General features: G+C 41.6%; 1 long non-coding RNA gene across 5 annotated transcripts in view; it reads right to left on the bottom strand.

Annotated features, from left to right (window-relative positions):
• LOC110399933 overlaps positions 1-14,745 on the bottom strand; it is a 53,865-nt gene that overhangs the window by 530 nt on the left and 38,590 nt on the right. For 2 of the 5 annotated variants that reach the window (XR_002439472.1, XR_002439469.1), the window contains one exon: positions 11,111-14,363. The exons of 1 other annotated variant lie outside the window; for it this stretch is intronic. This is a non-coding gene — a long non-coding RNA (uncharacterized LOC110399933). 2 more of the 5 variants (XR_002439473.1, XR_002439475.1) reach the window with 2 other exon arrangements.

Consider the following 14,745-nt stretch of genomic DNA (forward strand, 5'->3'; position numbering starts at 1 on the left):
AAAAGAGAGAGAAACAAAATGAAAACAGGCATCAACAAAGCACTCGCTGTATGATTTCAAAAAAATGTAAATTAATGACTGGCAGTAAGAATCTCCAAAGGAAACAACATCCCAGTTTAAGCATCGCCATCAACAAAAGCTCAACAGCATATGGTAATGTTAACTTTAATATGAAAAGATAATAACAATCTTTAAAAAGTGACTTGAGAAAAAACCTTGCTAGGTGCTCATCCTTTTCAACTCACCTAAAAAGAAAAGATGTTGGAAGGTTTTGTGTTGTTCTTTTTTTTCCTGTTTTTTTTTTTTTTCTCTTCACCTAAACTGTTCTCATTGTGTAGTTAAATGAGGTTGAGATTGGAACAAATTTTAAATGAAAGTGCCTAGGATCTCCGGCTAACAAGGCAGAAAACCAGATTTGTAACGGATAATTACATCTAAACTTATTTAAACGTAGGCCTATTGATTCACGTAAATTCTTTAGAGTAGATTCAAGGCAACATTTCCTCCCCTTCCCCTCTTCTAAAACTGTTGCGGTATGGTTGAAAAATTAGCATCCTCTCATGGCCTGTGAGAGCCTCACTTTGGGCACTGCTGCCTACCCTCTTGCGTAGCACCCTTCCTCAAAGCCTGGACCCCAGTTCAGAGCCAGCTATCTGACACATTTTGGACTGCATCTGTGATAAGTGCGCAAAGACCTTGCGTGCTGAGATGCTCTTTGCTCATGCCATTGCTCTGTAGATTCATGCAAATTTCTGCCTTTCCCGACACAATTATTACCTTTTGTCTGTGAAAATCTCTCCCCTGCCCTGTACTGTAATCAAACAGAAGGAAATGGCTTTATTCAGGTCACCCTTCTAAGGCCTGGGGATGTTGTTTACTCACATGAAAGTCTTAACTTTAGTTTGAACTTCTTGTATAAAAAATAGCTATTGATACAATTGTAGCATAAAGCTTTGACTACTACTTCTGACCCTAAATAAATATCAACTTCTTAATGCGCCTACGATGGGCCAAAGTGACTGGTTCTAGAAAGCTGGATATTTAAGCGACCAGCACCTCCACGCAAATGGGCATTATGCCGCTGTTTTGACCCATGATCCCACAGTAAGGGCTTCGAGATATCATTTTGCAATAAAGAGGTATTTCATGGTCAATTGGCTTTATCCAAAAATAATAGGAAAAAAAGCTTGCAGGGAGAAAACCAACCTAGTTTGGCACAAAATACTAGCACTACTGGATCTGAGTAGAGAAGAGTTTAAAAGACTCTTGTGCGCTTAGCCGTACGCTGAAAGAATGACACACAAACAACAGCCACCACATGAATGCATCCATTATATCCTTTATTGAAGATCACAACAATAGTAGCACTTCATTGAAGAAAAGATGATTCCTCTATTATAGACAGGCCCCTTAGATCGCCTAGCTCAGCATACAACTGCAAGATGTACAGTTCTCTCTGCATTTTCATGTCATTGCCAAAACACACAAAGTAGATTCTCAAATGCCTGGGGCTAAATTACAGTCCCTACGAACCGCGCTGGAAGTTTGAGAGCCCAGAAAAAGTTCTGAAGGTTTTCTCTCTCTTCAAGAGAGAAGGCAAAGCTCGTGGGTACAGTATTTGTCATGTGAAACAAGGAGCTGGAAAGCAAGGCTATTTTATATCATTTGGGGTTGTTTTATTAATGGTGCTGAAAAATTGTTCACTTCATTTCACTTTTTGTCTCCTTTTGAACATAGTGGGATGAAGGTAGAGTGTTTTTAACACATCCAAGATAAGAAAAGAATAGGCCCTTTTGTCTCTAGAGCTGTATGCCATCACTATTAAAAATCTTTCATCTCATCTCAGACAACAAGCAGAGAGCACGACAAAAAATAGGAGAGTCAGCAGTAAAAAATGCCTGGCAGGGGTGGAGGCTGACAGGTAGATACAGCCACCTCTATGTCACAAGTTTCATACTAGAAGAGATGGTCATAGCAAAATTTGCACCCCTTGAATGGTTCTCATGTTTTATATGTGACAAATGTCAGAAGCCTGCTTGCACAAAAGCTGCCCTTGAGCACATGAAGAGAGTGGTGCTGCAGGATGAGTATGTCCCTGGAGGCATGCAAGGCTAGGTTGGGTGGGATCCTAGGCAGCCTGATCTGGTGGTTGGCAACCCTGCCCCTGGCAGTGGGTTGGAACTAGATGATCTTTAAGGTCCGCTCCAACCTTAGCCAGTCTATGTTTCTGTGAGTCATGTCAGCAGACAGAGGTGTCTTGTATTACCGTAGTTTCCTTGGTGTGCTATAGAAATGGAGCTCCTGGGACTCAGCACGAACTCATTGGCACCATCAGGGTAAAGAAGAGCCAAGGAGTGACATGAGCCAAGGAAGGCATCACAACAGGTGCTGTGGCCAGTGACTGCACAGGAATGCCCTGGGGCCACCACACCAGCAAAACACCTTGACCATGCGGTCACTGAATACCCACTTAGGCCATGTTGTGTGCCCTGACACCTGACATGTGCCGTCCATCACCATTTGCCAGTGGGCGTGAGATGGCACCGAGAGCATCGGGCTGAGCACAACCTGACATTTCAGCATCTCTGAAGGGAGGGCTCTGTGCAACGTGCTGGGAAGAGCTCCTTTCCAAGCCAAGGAAAGGTGCTGATGAATCAATGTTAGGTTCAGCAAATCAAATTAGGTCAAATTTGAAATGAATGTTTAATGCATTTCCCTTTGCCTTTCCTGAAATAAATGCTTGGATTTTTCATTTGGAAGGAACTTCTAATTCAGAAACTGAATTCAAGTTCCCTTTTAAGAGGGTTAAAAACAACAACAGGAGCAGAAAAATAACTGAAATGTATATATATTTCAACCTGAAATGAAATCCTCTTCTAGTTTGACGTATCTGATTCATTCTGAGGCAACAAGAAGGAGAGAACTCAGGTTAGCCTGAAATGTTGTTCAACTCAGCCAACGATTCAAAAAAGAGGAGAGAGTGCCCCCAGCCCTGTGTGCACAGCTCCTCTTAAAGCCCTTCTCAGTGTGCCACCTGGTGTCACCAGCTCCATTTCTCTTCAAAGATTTGTCACATGTTCAGTGATCAGAAGCCCAGGGGCACAACCTTTAGGTTCAGGGAGGTCCATTTGCCAAGGTGGACTGTGCTGGTATTGTATAAACTTAGAAAAACCTGCAGGATATAATATGGACGTTCTACTGGGATTTATAAAGATCAGTTTATAGACATTCTGCCCACAACAGTAAAAATATAGACCAGCAAAGTATCATTTTTTGCAAAAGAAGGTAGAACGGAGGAGGTAAATGGTAAGGAGAAAGGCTTGTAAAGCTTTGGAGGTCCCTTCAGCAACTGCAGTTCATCTGTCAACCTCTTCTGTTTGTTGCTTTTTTAAAAATAACCTTGTTCCTCTCAAATTTTCCTGAGATGACAACGCTAAATTCTGCACAGTTATTGGAAAATACACCATGGCCTTAAAAATATATCTGATCAAGAGCAGCAAGGTTTCTGCTTCTTTCCTACACACACTTCAGTCAAAGATTGCTATCAGCTGCATGTTTGCATGCTTCTTAAATTGGGAGTGATGTACAAAAAATCTGCTTGGAAGATGACTGGCCCCTTAAGAACACAGTGGTCCATTCAGTTCAATTGGGTGAGATTCCTTTGGGGTCCTCCCACTGACAGCCCTGGTTTTAAAGCTCGATGAACAGAGCTGGTACAAAATAGATTTTTTCAGGTCACTGAACATTTTGAACATTCATTCTATTTCTTCCTGTTGGGCATATAGAAAAATGATGCTTTTAATTGACCGATTAGTCAAAAAGTATCATCTTGCACCGAATAAAGCTGCTTGAATTTGGGAAAATGGAAAATAAAAACTGATCAGGTGATTTAAGTTCTGAATTACAAATTAAAATTATTTTCAGATTAAGGAAATTAAAACCAGAAAGTTTAGCAGGACTTTTTAAGATCTCAGCATCATCCAAAAAAGCATTTATTTATTTATTTTCCTCATGAAAAATGTAGGCCAAAAGCTGAACAGAATTTTGGGGAACAATGTGAACAATAAGAAGACCAAAGTCCTAAAAACTACTTTTTTGTCTGAAGGATTGGTTGCTATTCCAGACTGTGTGTAGTCATGAAATCAGTTTGAAGAAAGTATTCACGATGTTGCCAAATAACCAGTGGAGACTCAATGTGTGTGTCTTCTGTGGCAAGTTAATCGGCATGTTCATTGTTCAGTTTTTAAACCAACTGTTAAGGCCTTGCATCATTAAAAGCTAGCATTTATATACAAGCTGCTCTAAAATCATGTGAAATCAAAGTCAGATCAGCAAAACCCGAATGACTTAACTGTTTCAATTCCAACAATCAAACTAGTTTCTAAGAAACATGGCAAAATACTAGGAAGGTTCTTTCTGAATGCAAATGATTTTAATATCTTGCAGCTGAAATCATTGAACAGTGGCTCCTGGATTGCCAGCTCCAAGCCCAAACCTCATCCTAATTCAAGCTCGGAAATGAATCTTGAGATGAGCTCATTTCTAACCACAAGCCAAATGTGGAGTGGGGTCTCTTCGTGTTAGTCCTACTTATGCAGTGCTCAGCCATAAATTTTGGTTGACAGCCGTCCCTACAAAATGCCAGGCTGGGTTGAGAGCCCAACATCTGGCAGTGCCAGCTGGGTCCTGTCTGCAAGTGTGGACCTTGAAAAACCTCAGGTTTGATGCATTTCTAAAATCCGCATCAAGGACCATGAGATGTTCTCCACTTGCTCTGTGCTGGCAGCCAGTGTGATGTGTGGGAGATTCTCAATTACTTTTGGCATCTTCTGCATAAGAAATGTCCCTGAAGGTGTTCAAGAAAAGGGTAGATATCACTGAGCGACATGGTCTGGAGCAGTCACAGGCCCCAGGGTTAATGGTTGGGCTAGATTATCTTTGTGGTCTTCCCAACTTTAAGGATTCTATAAGAGACAATAGAGCTGCCTGAGGACATGGTGTCCCACCGATGAGGGCGTGTCTTCTGGGCTCTGTGACATCATAGAATCATAGAATGCCTTGGGTTGGAAGGGACACCGAGGATCATCAAGTTCCAACCCCCTACCACAGTCAGGGCCACAAACCTCCTGATCTGGTACTAGACCAGGATGCCCAAGGCCCCATCCAATCTGGCCTTGAACACCTCCAAGGACAGAGCACTCAGAGCCTCTCCGGGCAGCCTGTTCCAGCACATGACCACTCTCTCTGTAAAGAACTTCCCCCGACATCCAAAATTCCCCAATATCCATTTGGAGATGACTCTCCAAAATGTAAAATCTCAAAAGCTTCTGGAAAAAGAACATACCACATCATTTTTACTTAACAGAACAGCCCGAAGGGGAAAAAAAAAAAAGAAAGAAAAGGGTAAGGCTTTATGACTCAGTGCTGCATCTAGGAAAAAAGTATTAACCCCCCTTGCCGCCCCAGCTCCCCTGCAGCGCATGGTTTCTGAGTCACTGTGACCCTCCCAATTATTGCAGGACTATCCCCTTCAGGAAGCATCAGTCAGAGCTCTGGCACTGTTCAGTCCCTCTCTTATATTACCTGATACTTTGTTGGATGAAACCGTATTATTTCTCTCTGCCTCTTCCCACAAGTTGGCTACTGTTGGTGCAACTTCTGCAGCTCTGCCATCTGGAACAGACTTCCCACCCTGCTGATTTTGGCCTCTGTGTTGTTTCAAATCTGAGATGAAACAAGATTCTCCTCCCTTTTCTATGACTCTTCATTTCTCTCTGTCCTTGCTATTATGCACTATTTATCCTAGTAACTGCTCAACAGTGGTCACTTGTTAGGATGAGCTGAAGTAAGAACTGCAAAATGTTTCCAGCCACAAGACAAACAGCCTCCCTTATTTTTTGGCTAAAAATATTATTGCATGATCGCTCCTGAAATATGATTAACATTAGTTTGAATTCTTGAGGAAGCTTAATCAAAGTCGCTTTCAACCATTTTTAATTATGTATGCATGAAGAAATATACACATTTCTGCTGTAGAAAAAATATTGTCGCACGTCCTCATCTTGCTGCGTGCTCACACACACACACACACATCAGATGGCTCAGATGTTGCTAAAGCTGGAAAATGGTATATCAAAGTAGCTGAGAGGAACTCTTTATGGACTAATTGGACATATGGATCAGTGAGGGAAATAACTGGGCCTTTCCTAAAGGAGCGAGGATTATTTTGTTTCTTAGCATTTTCTCATATTTTATCCTGAGAAATGAAACATGCCCAACGTGCAAGCAAAGCTAAGTTTGCATGAATGAGAAAGCAAAACCCAAGTATCTGGGGAAAGGTTTAAACCCTCATTCTTCCAGGCACAATGGAGGTTTCAGCAGTGGAGCCAGCGAGGCGTTTCCCGAAAGGTCTACTGCAGGCAGAGCCGTTAATAACATCCTCAGAAGTATGGGGCAACAGCCTCTGTTTGAGACACCTTCTATCCTACTGTTTTCTTCTGCTCTTGCCATTCTCCTCTGGCCACTGAACAAAGACAGGTCTTTGTTCCATCACAGCAACGTCTCTCGGACTTGAAGGAATGGTCAATTAGTCTTTGTGATGCCCATCAACAACATTCTCCCTTAGCCACATTGACCTGGCAATGTTCTTCTTGCTCTCCCCATTTAATTAGAATGTCAGGAAAACACATTTAAAATTGAGTCATCAGTGGCACTCATTGCCACATGGTATCATCAAGGCCAAATATTTAATAGGATTATAAATCCAGATTTGTACTTGTTTGTAGGGACACCAGCCAGCGACACTGGGTGGGATTGAGAAAAGGCAGGAGACACAAAAGCCCCAGTGGCTGTGGAGCATCAGTGGCTGTTGTGTTAGGGCTTAGGAGCCTTAATTGTGGATGAAAACTCCTTTGTAAAAGGAGCTGTGTGAACACAGAACAAGACAGCAGCAGTGACATGAGATGGCGAGATGACGAGTGCTAATGCACTCCTGGGAGCAGCAGGGCTGTGAGGTGGCACGGAGCAGCATAAAGAGGTGGGCATGGGGAGGCTGAGCTGGAAAGAGCCTTGTGTTTGAAAATGAGAAGCCTGAAGGCAAGATTTGGTACTTCAGGGCTCCTCTTGGCCTGGAAAGCAGGAGACCTGATTGAGTAATTGAGCTGGGAACCACAGGGTACCACAGGAATGAACCACTGCACCCTGATGGCTTTGCTGATTTTTTTGCCTTCCATTTGCTGCTCCTCTGCGTTCCCCACTCGTTTGACTGTGGTCGATTTGTGGGGTTTGTTTTTCTTTACTTCATTCCACCTTTTCTCTTTCCTTTTATGTCCTAAATTGTAATTCAGCTGTTTTGATTTAAATTATGTTTATGTACAGTTACTCACAGCTCTGACTGTTGCCTCCTCCCTCCTGTGACTGTCTCTGATGCTCGCACATTCGCTTTGGCTCCTTTACAGCAGATGCCTGGAGCAGTAAATGAAAGCAGCTCTTTTATCAGTGAGCCCTTTCACCTCCAATTTTTTTATTTCTTACTAAGGCTCCAACCAGTCCTAGCTTTCTCTTCAAACGTAGTACACACAACTCAAAACAACAACAACAACCGCCACCAGAAACTGAGCTAAACTGCAAAATTATCGACTCTTCCAAACCTTCCCTCTTCCCCCTCCCTTGTTTTCCAGCAGAGTGGTGTTACATGTAGAGGGTGTTACATGGACCCCACTGTGGCACTCTGAGCACCACATGTGGCCAATCTAATTTAGCCCATGGCGAAACAAATCCCCAGTCGTGGAATAAACCTGCTCGTGCTATTAATGAACGCTGCGAGAAAATGTTTAACGTGACTTTGTGAAGCTGAAGTTAGGAAAAGGCTCATAATTTCTTGCAGGGCATATTGTGGTCAGCCATCCACCAAAATGTGAACATTCAAATATGTATATAATAATTCACCATTTGAGAAGATGAGGGGAAGGGGTATTTTCTTTTACAGGAGATTGCAAACATCAACATTCAAGATCTGGAGACTCCTTGACGATTTTCCAAGAAAAGTGGACAGAAGCAGTTCAGTTCTGAAATGAAAGCCTCTCTGCTTCTCAAGGAGTTTGTGGTTTTTTCACAAAATGAGATGTTTTTTGTAATATTGAAAAGAGAAGCATCCCCCCCCCCATAAAGCCAATCCACAAGACTGCCCTTCTACAAACAAACTCCATATACCAGTGTCTGAAAGGCAGATGAAGAATGCCTTCAGTATTAAACATATCGCTAATTCACAGAATAATATTTTTTATCTGAATATTGTGCCGTATTGCCAAGGCACAAACAAACAAACAAGAATAAACTAGAACACTCACACGAGCAGTAAAATTTCCAGCAGAAACATGTTTAAAAGAAAAAAATATATCAATTTTTGCATCAAATGATACTAAAAATCAATGGGGTATTTGATTCAGGAACTGAACTAACAAATGCTTACTCGTATGAGTTTCTTTTCTTGTTCTTTCTAATCACTGAAGGGAAAAATCCCTTCTAAGCCTGTAAGCAGCCTCACTATAGTTCTTCTTTGTCCTCTGAAGACATTTGTTTCACCTTGCATAGAGATAGTTATATCCCATTTTTGGACTGGTGGAGGTACAAGACTAGATCGAGAGGCTTAAACTTGCAACAGCAAGAAAAAAAAGCACTGCAGCATGGCATGCTTGGAATGCTATCAAGACATAAGTAATAAAGGAAAGATATTTTCAAGGGAGCATAATAATAAATACAGCCAGTTAGCATGGATGAATTTCAAAGAAGGAAGAAAGGAAGCATCATGTAAAGAACTGCAAAACAATGGATCTGAAAGATAGGCAAGCAAGAAGAAAACAGCAGTCCCGTCCCAAACATTAGAAGGCTTCTGCCTGTCATTATGGAAGATTATGTTGGTATTCAATTACATAATGGGTATATATATATAATTCATCCAATTGTAAACAGATTCTTTAAAAATCCATTTTATCCCACAAATATGAACATAATATTAAGCAAAGAACTACTTAAGCGGTTCTTCCTCATGTCTCTGCCTGTGCAGCTTATGATTTTAATTCACCTCACTAGATGGTTTCCTGCATCCCTCCCCATCTGCAGGTAAGACCTGCACCAGAGAAGGGACATGACTTGTCCTTCTTCTATGAAGGCTTTGCTTATGAGAAGAGCCTGCCTTCTGGGGCTAAACATCAATTTTTTGTGGATGATTCCTCCAGTATCTGAATTGCACCTCACAAACCAAGGAACACATGACTTACAGCCCTTCCCAGCTGATCCTTCCAACTGTGAAGCTGAGTCAAGATAAATTCAACTGATGAAGCCTGAGGGTAGTTAAGACACAAGGCTGGGATTGGTGAATGTGTGTATTCTGCTTCCTGCAGACTTCCTAAGAGACTTAGGTAGCTTCTAGAACATCTAATTCAGCCATCTGCGCCATAGCCCATGTTTTATCCTGTCTTGTTAGGTCAGTGCTGCTGGAAGCCTTTGGAAAATGACTCCTTTTCCTCTGCGTGGTTCTGTTCAGTCTGGGATTCAGGCTTGCAGGGAAGCTGGTTTCTGGTACTCTGGTCTGTGAGCCAGGGAGGGCATGGAGTGATGGGGTGGGCACTGATAGACTACAGAATTACAGATAAATTAAATGACCCTTGTCTACTCACAGTAAGGGGAGCTGGTTCCTTGCCAAGCCTGCATGCCTAAAGCACACCCCCTATTGACATGGGCCCATGTCTTTGTGCGTCAGGAAGAAAAGCAAATGAGGTTGATTGCTGTGGTAGTAGTTAAGAATTAAAATGGCCTGAAAACAGGTGGGGTTCAGGGGTTAGGTTCGCTGGGGAGGCATGGTGGCTTTGAAGTACAGAGGGACTGCAGGTCCTGGTAGAAAATACGCTAAAGAGGAGGAGACCTGAGGGAGTCTATCATAAAAGCAGAGGAAAAGTAAGGGAATAATGTAGATACCAAGGGTAAAAAAAGAGGCTGCAGTGAGCATATTCATTTCCAGGCACGTAATAATCTATTGGGAGTTTAAGAGTTAAAATATAAGTGCAGATGATGGCTTGGAACCTCATCCTGCCATAGCAAAATTCACACCAGGTGGTGGGTTGCCAAATGCCACAACCTGTGTGCAGAGAACTGAAGGGTTAACGTGAAAATGAGAATGGGTAATTTTAAAGGCCTGGAGATTGCTGCCTTGAATGCTTTTCCTCAGGCCCAACTGCAGCGAGTGGTACAGGTTGGGAGCAATTAAAGGAAATGAAATCTGTCTTGAGTGCTCACTCATAGGACTGGAAAAAGAAAAAAAAAAAAAAAGAAGAAAGGAACAGTTGCCAGGTGGAAATTTGTTTTAACTACATGTCAAGCAAAGTACCGAGAAGCAGGGGGATGCTTTAAAGTGGTTGCTCATAACAAGAGGGTCCTCCTGGTAAGCTTTGCAAATACCCAAGCATGCACACAAAAAATAATAGGAGGAACCACCAGAGAAACCAGATGGAAAGTCCTCTGAAAACTGGAAGGGACCAAGAGAAAAGGCATTGACCCAGTCAAGCTGGTTCAGCTCTTCAAATAAGGGATAGCTGATGGCTGAATGAGGGGGGGAACTCTGCACTATCAAGATACAAATTTGTCAAAAAGGCTTCATTATTAATTTCATTTACTTTAAAATATTGCTGATATCAAACATGTACATAGCTGGCAACAGCCCATCCACTCATTAATTACACATTAACTACAGTATTTCAGTTAATCGTATTGCAGAAGCCATAGAACAAGATAAATTGTATTTATTGTATCTTTGTTATTTTATGTCACACATCATTCATTCAGAGTCTTAAATAACCACTTGACCTTCCACTTAGCAAAGTAGAAAAAGACCAAAATTTTTCCTCCACTCTGAGAAACAGGTGATTTGCCAAGGAAATCTATGCCATAGAGAAGAATTGATTTCACCCCCCCTGGATCACAAGACAGTGCTGCCATTTCCAAGCCACTCTTCTCTGTGATCATATAAGCTGTGGAAAGGTGGGGCAAAATGCAATAGCTATCTCCTCCACAGATGGATGTTTCCATTTGGTTTCAATGCTCTGAAATAAAGAAAGCATACAGGATTGTGAGGAAAGATCAATTAACAACAGAAGAAAAGATGAGATGCATTCTTTGTCCTGTTTTTTAAGTCACGACTGGCAGACAGTATAGGACAAAGAGGATCCTTTTGAAAAGGATTGATCTCGCTCCTGTGTTTCTAAATGGTAATGGTCTCTAACTATATGTCAACTCTTTCCAACTTCATTCATCAAACAGAACCTCTAGAGAGACCGTGTTGATCCCCATGGCTATAAAATTCCCTCAGTGCTGTAATGATCTGAAGGTACAAAAATTCCATGGAAATAAATCCCAATTAAATACCCATTAACAACGATGGAAAGATCACTGGGGCTATTAGAGGCAGCCCTAAGACACAGTAACCACACACAAAAATTGTCCGGCTTCTTATTTATCTGCTTTAATCACTGCAGTGCAAAGAAAAACCTTCCAATAACTAGAGCTAATTTATTGCAATTGAACACAGTAACATTTTTTACAAGGTTTTAGGACTTACTACTTGTATCATTGCAGCAACTATTAGTCTTAGCCCAGATCATTCCTTTTTCCTAGCTGTAATAAGAGAAGCTTCTGTTCCCCCTTTTCTGTAGAGCAAGAAACATGGGAAATAAGGATATAACCCCAATTTTACCAAAGCAACATGAAGTTGTGAAGAAACTTGCCTCATTTTTGCTTGGAAAGATGTGGTAAATCTAGAACTGAGCACGCTTCTCTTGAACTGCAAGAGAACCCCCTTCAACAGTAGGACATCTTAACTCATCGCTGTTAATAGGCTTGATTCCCGAGTGTGGTACACTGGCTGATTTCTGTCATGTTCCAGAGGTTTAATACAGAACTGGGTAAACAGATTAAAGTGCCTACTCACATGTTGCCAGTCAAACTCAACTTTGTTCTTTGAGCATTCAGAGAATTCTGATTCCAAATCCAGCTATATGTCATGACCACATTGAATATATGACAAGGAGATAGTCCTCAGACTTAGTGGCATTCAAGCAGCACTGAAGATGCTGACCACAGGATCATGCTCACATGGGTTTGTCCTATTTATTTGATGGTTTTTTTTCATTCCAACACAACTTCCTCCTAGAGATCTTGTACCTTAAGCCCTTCTGCCATACTTAAGTAGAATGAGTCTTCACCCCTCTGTGACAATTTACACCAAGCAAAAATCTAGTCCTGCAACTTGTTCAAAACCTCACTGCAATTACAGCCGCAAACTCATAAAACTCCTCAGCCTGAATATTCCTGATATTGAAATAGACTGTGCCATCCTAACAGCACCATCACCTAACAAACTATGTGATCTGTTTGATACACTCTAGTCCAGGTTTTGATCTCAACACAGCATACAGAGAACACTGTTGAAAGTGACATGTGATATCTTACTGAATTCAGGCTCAGGGAAATTGCCAGTACTTATCTTGCTTGACCAGAGTGCAACCTACAAAGCAGTAATCATGAAATCTTATTACTGTACAAAGATTAGAATTATACACTGGTATCTGTGGTTCACACTACTTGATTGGTTTAGGCCTTGCTTGACTGGGAGATACCCATTTCTTGCAGGAGGAAACTATTCCTCAGCTCTGTCTTCCTTCTGCCAAGCATCTACTTGCTTCAGTAGGGCATGCACTACACAGAGCTTCAATAAATGTTGTCTTGGCAAGCAAAAGCACAATTTATTCGGTTTTCTTCAAATCTGAGAAGCTGCCTAAACTCTCTTCTTATCCAAGTAAAAAAAAAAAACAAAAAACAAACAAACAAAAAAAACACAACAAGAACACAGCTTTTAGAAGAAATCACTGTTAAAAATGAGAGAAACCACTGAATTTCCATCCATTTCCTTAAACCATTTACTTCCACTGCTAATAACTGACTAATAAATTAAAGCTCCCTGTATACACTGTATCCCTGCAAATACACTGGCCCATGTACTTTTCAGTTCACACTAGTACACCAGTATTTTTCTGCCACCCATTTCCTTTCCTCTTGTGGGTTACTGGTGCTCTTATTGTCCAATTGCTGTTACCTTTGCTAGCTGGATTCTAGATTTTCCTTTCTTTTTTTCTGGCACCTGTTTTTAAGCTTGCACACAGCTCCAGAACACGCTGTCCATCAACTGACTTCAACAGACTTCTTTACACAATGCATGATGTTGTACTCCCTGGTGGAGAATTCTGCCCTAACCTTCACATCTGGTGGGCTTCATGGGTCAGTTTTGAATGCAATAAATCATTATGTTTCCCACTCAGCCACTACCAGCATATTTCTGCTGACCATCGTATGTCCTACTTTTGGCTAAATAGGAAAACCTTATACTTCATTCATAATTGTAATAGGCCTGTAGAAACTACAGCAGTCAGCTCCAAGAAACAAGGTCTTAAGTGTGCCACATATTTTTAGTGTCTTTTAATACATTTTGTCAGTAAGGACAAGCTAATATTACCTGACCAATTTATTTCTTCACAGATACCTCAGCATCATCATGGGGCAAAGGTTCTTTCTCAAGAACCAGTTTAGAAAATCAGCTTTGGTCAAACTCTGATTATCAAGCAAGATCAAACTCTGGAGCTGATCACAAACCCATGACCTCTAATTTCTACTGAGAATATTCAACGTCTTGCACAGACCTGACTTTTTGTCTGGATTTAAGAATCTAGAGAGAAAACTTCTAGATGGAATCTATGAGAACTGAGATACAACAGTGCTAGTACAGCTAGTATAGCCAATAGCTAAGTTTTGCTGAACTTTTCGTACACTTCCTGATCTTGGTAGTTTTTAATTTCCAAGCTATAGCTGCTTGGGGTGGATTATATTCAACAAGTGTTCACCTCTTGCTGATAGTTCTTGTGCAAAGGTTGGACCTAAACAGTCAACAGGCTTAGGAGGATGTACATCGTTTTTGCCACTGTAGTAGATACACTGCTGGATACTTTTCCTCCAGAAAGCTATATTGGGTCCTCCTTGGGACTATATACATTCAAGTGTCGTTATGGACTCATAACCCCATAACACCCTTTGCCAGTGTTGGGCAGGCTTAGGGTATCTTGCTGCAGATGGAAACCCATCCAAATTTGACTGCCTTGTGGGTCTTTGAAAAGTTACAGCTTACACACATTTGTGTGGAGACTCATTAGATGCTGGAGTTTGACTCTCAACGGTCCTGTATGATGAGGTTATACAGATAAAGTCCTAAAGAAGAAAGTACCATCTCTTCTCCTGGGCTCTGTGGCCACATTTTCACTGCCCTAGGAAAAAGTGAGAGTTGCCGTTAATGTGGAATACTGGAAAATGAAAGAGTTAGAGGGCTCAGCTGGAGCAGGGGAAGAGGTTGGTAGGATTGCTCTCATAAGGCTGGATGGGAAGGGCAGGTACAGCAAAGCAGGTAGAAATTCAAAGCAGCACAGAAAAACATGAAAAGAGTATGACTGGGTGTTTGCGAGGATTTAAGTAATGGGAGTCCTTAGACTACAGTCTGCACTGCCAGAAAGTAGCAATAAAAACACACAGGCAAAGCAGCTTAGTTAATTTCATATTAAATACAGGAGAGGTCCTTGGGTCAAATCCTCTGTTGTGCACTTATTCACCCTGTCCAGTGTCTGAAGAGACATGGGACTGTGGGAATGTACT

This window comes from Numida meleagris, chromosome 5 (genome assembly GCF_002078875.1).
Source record: "Numida meleagris isolate 19003 breed g44 Domestic line chromosome 5, NumMel1.0, whole genome shotgun sequence".
In the NCBI taxonomy this organism is placed as follows: domain Eukaryota; kingdom Metazoa; phylum Chordata; class Aves; order Galliformes; family Numididae; genus Numida; species Numida meleagris.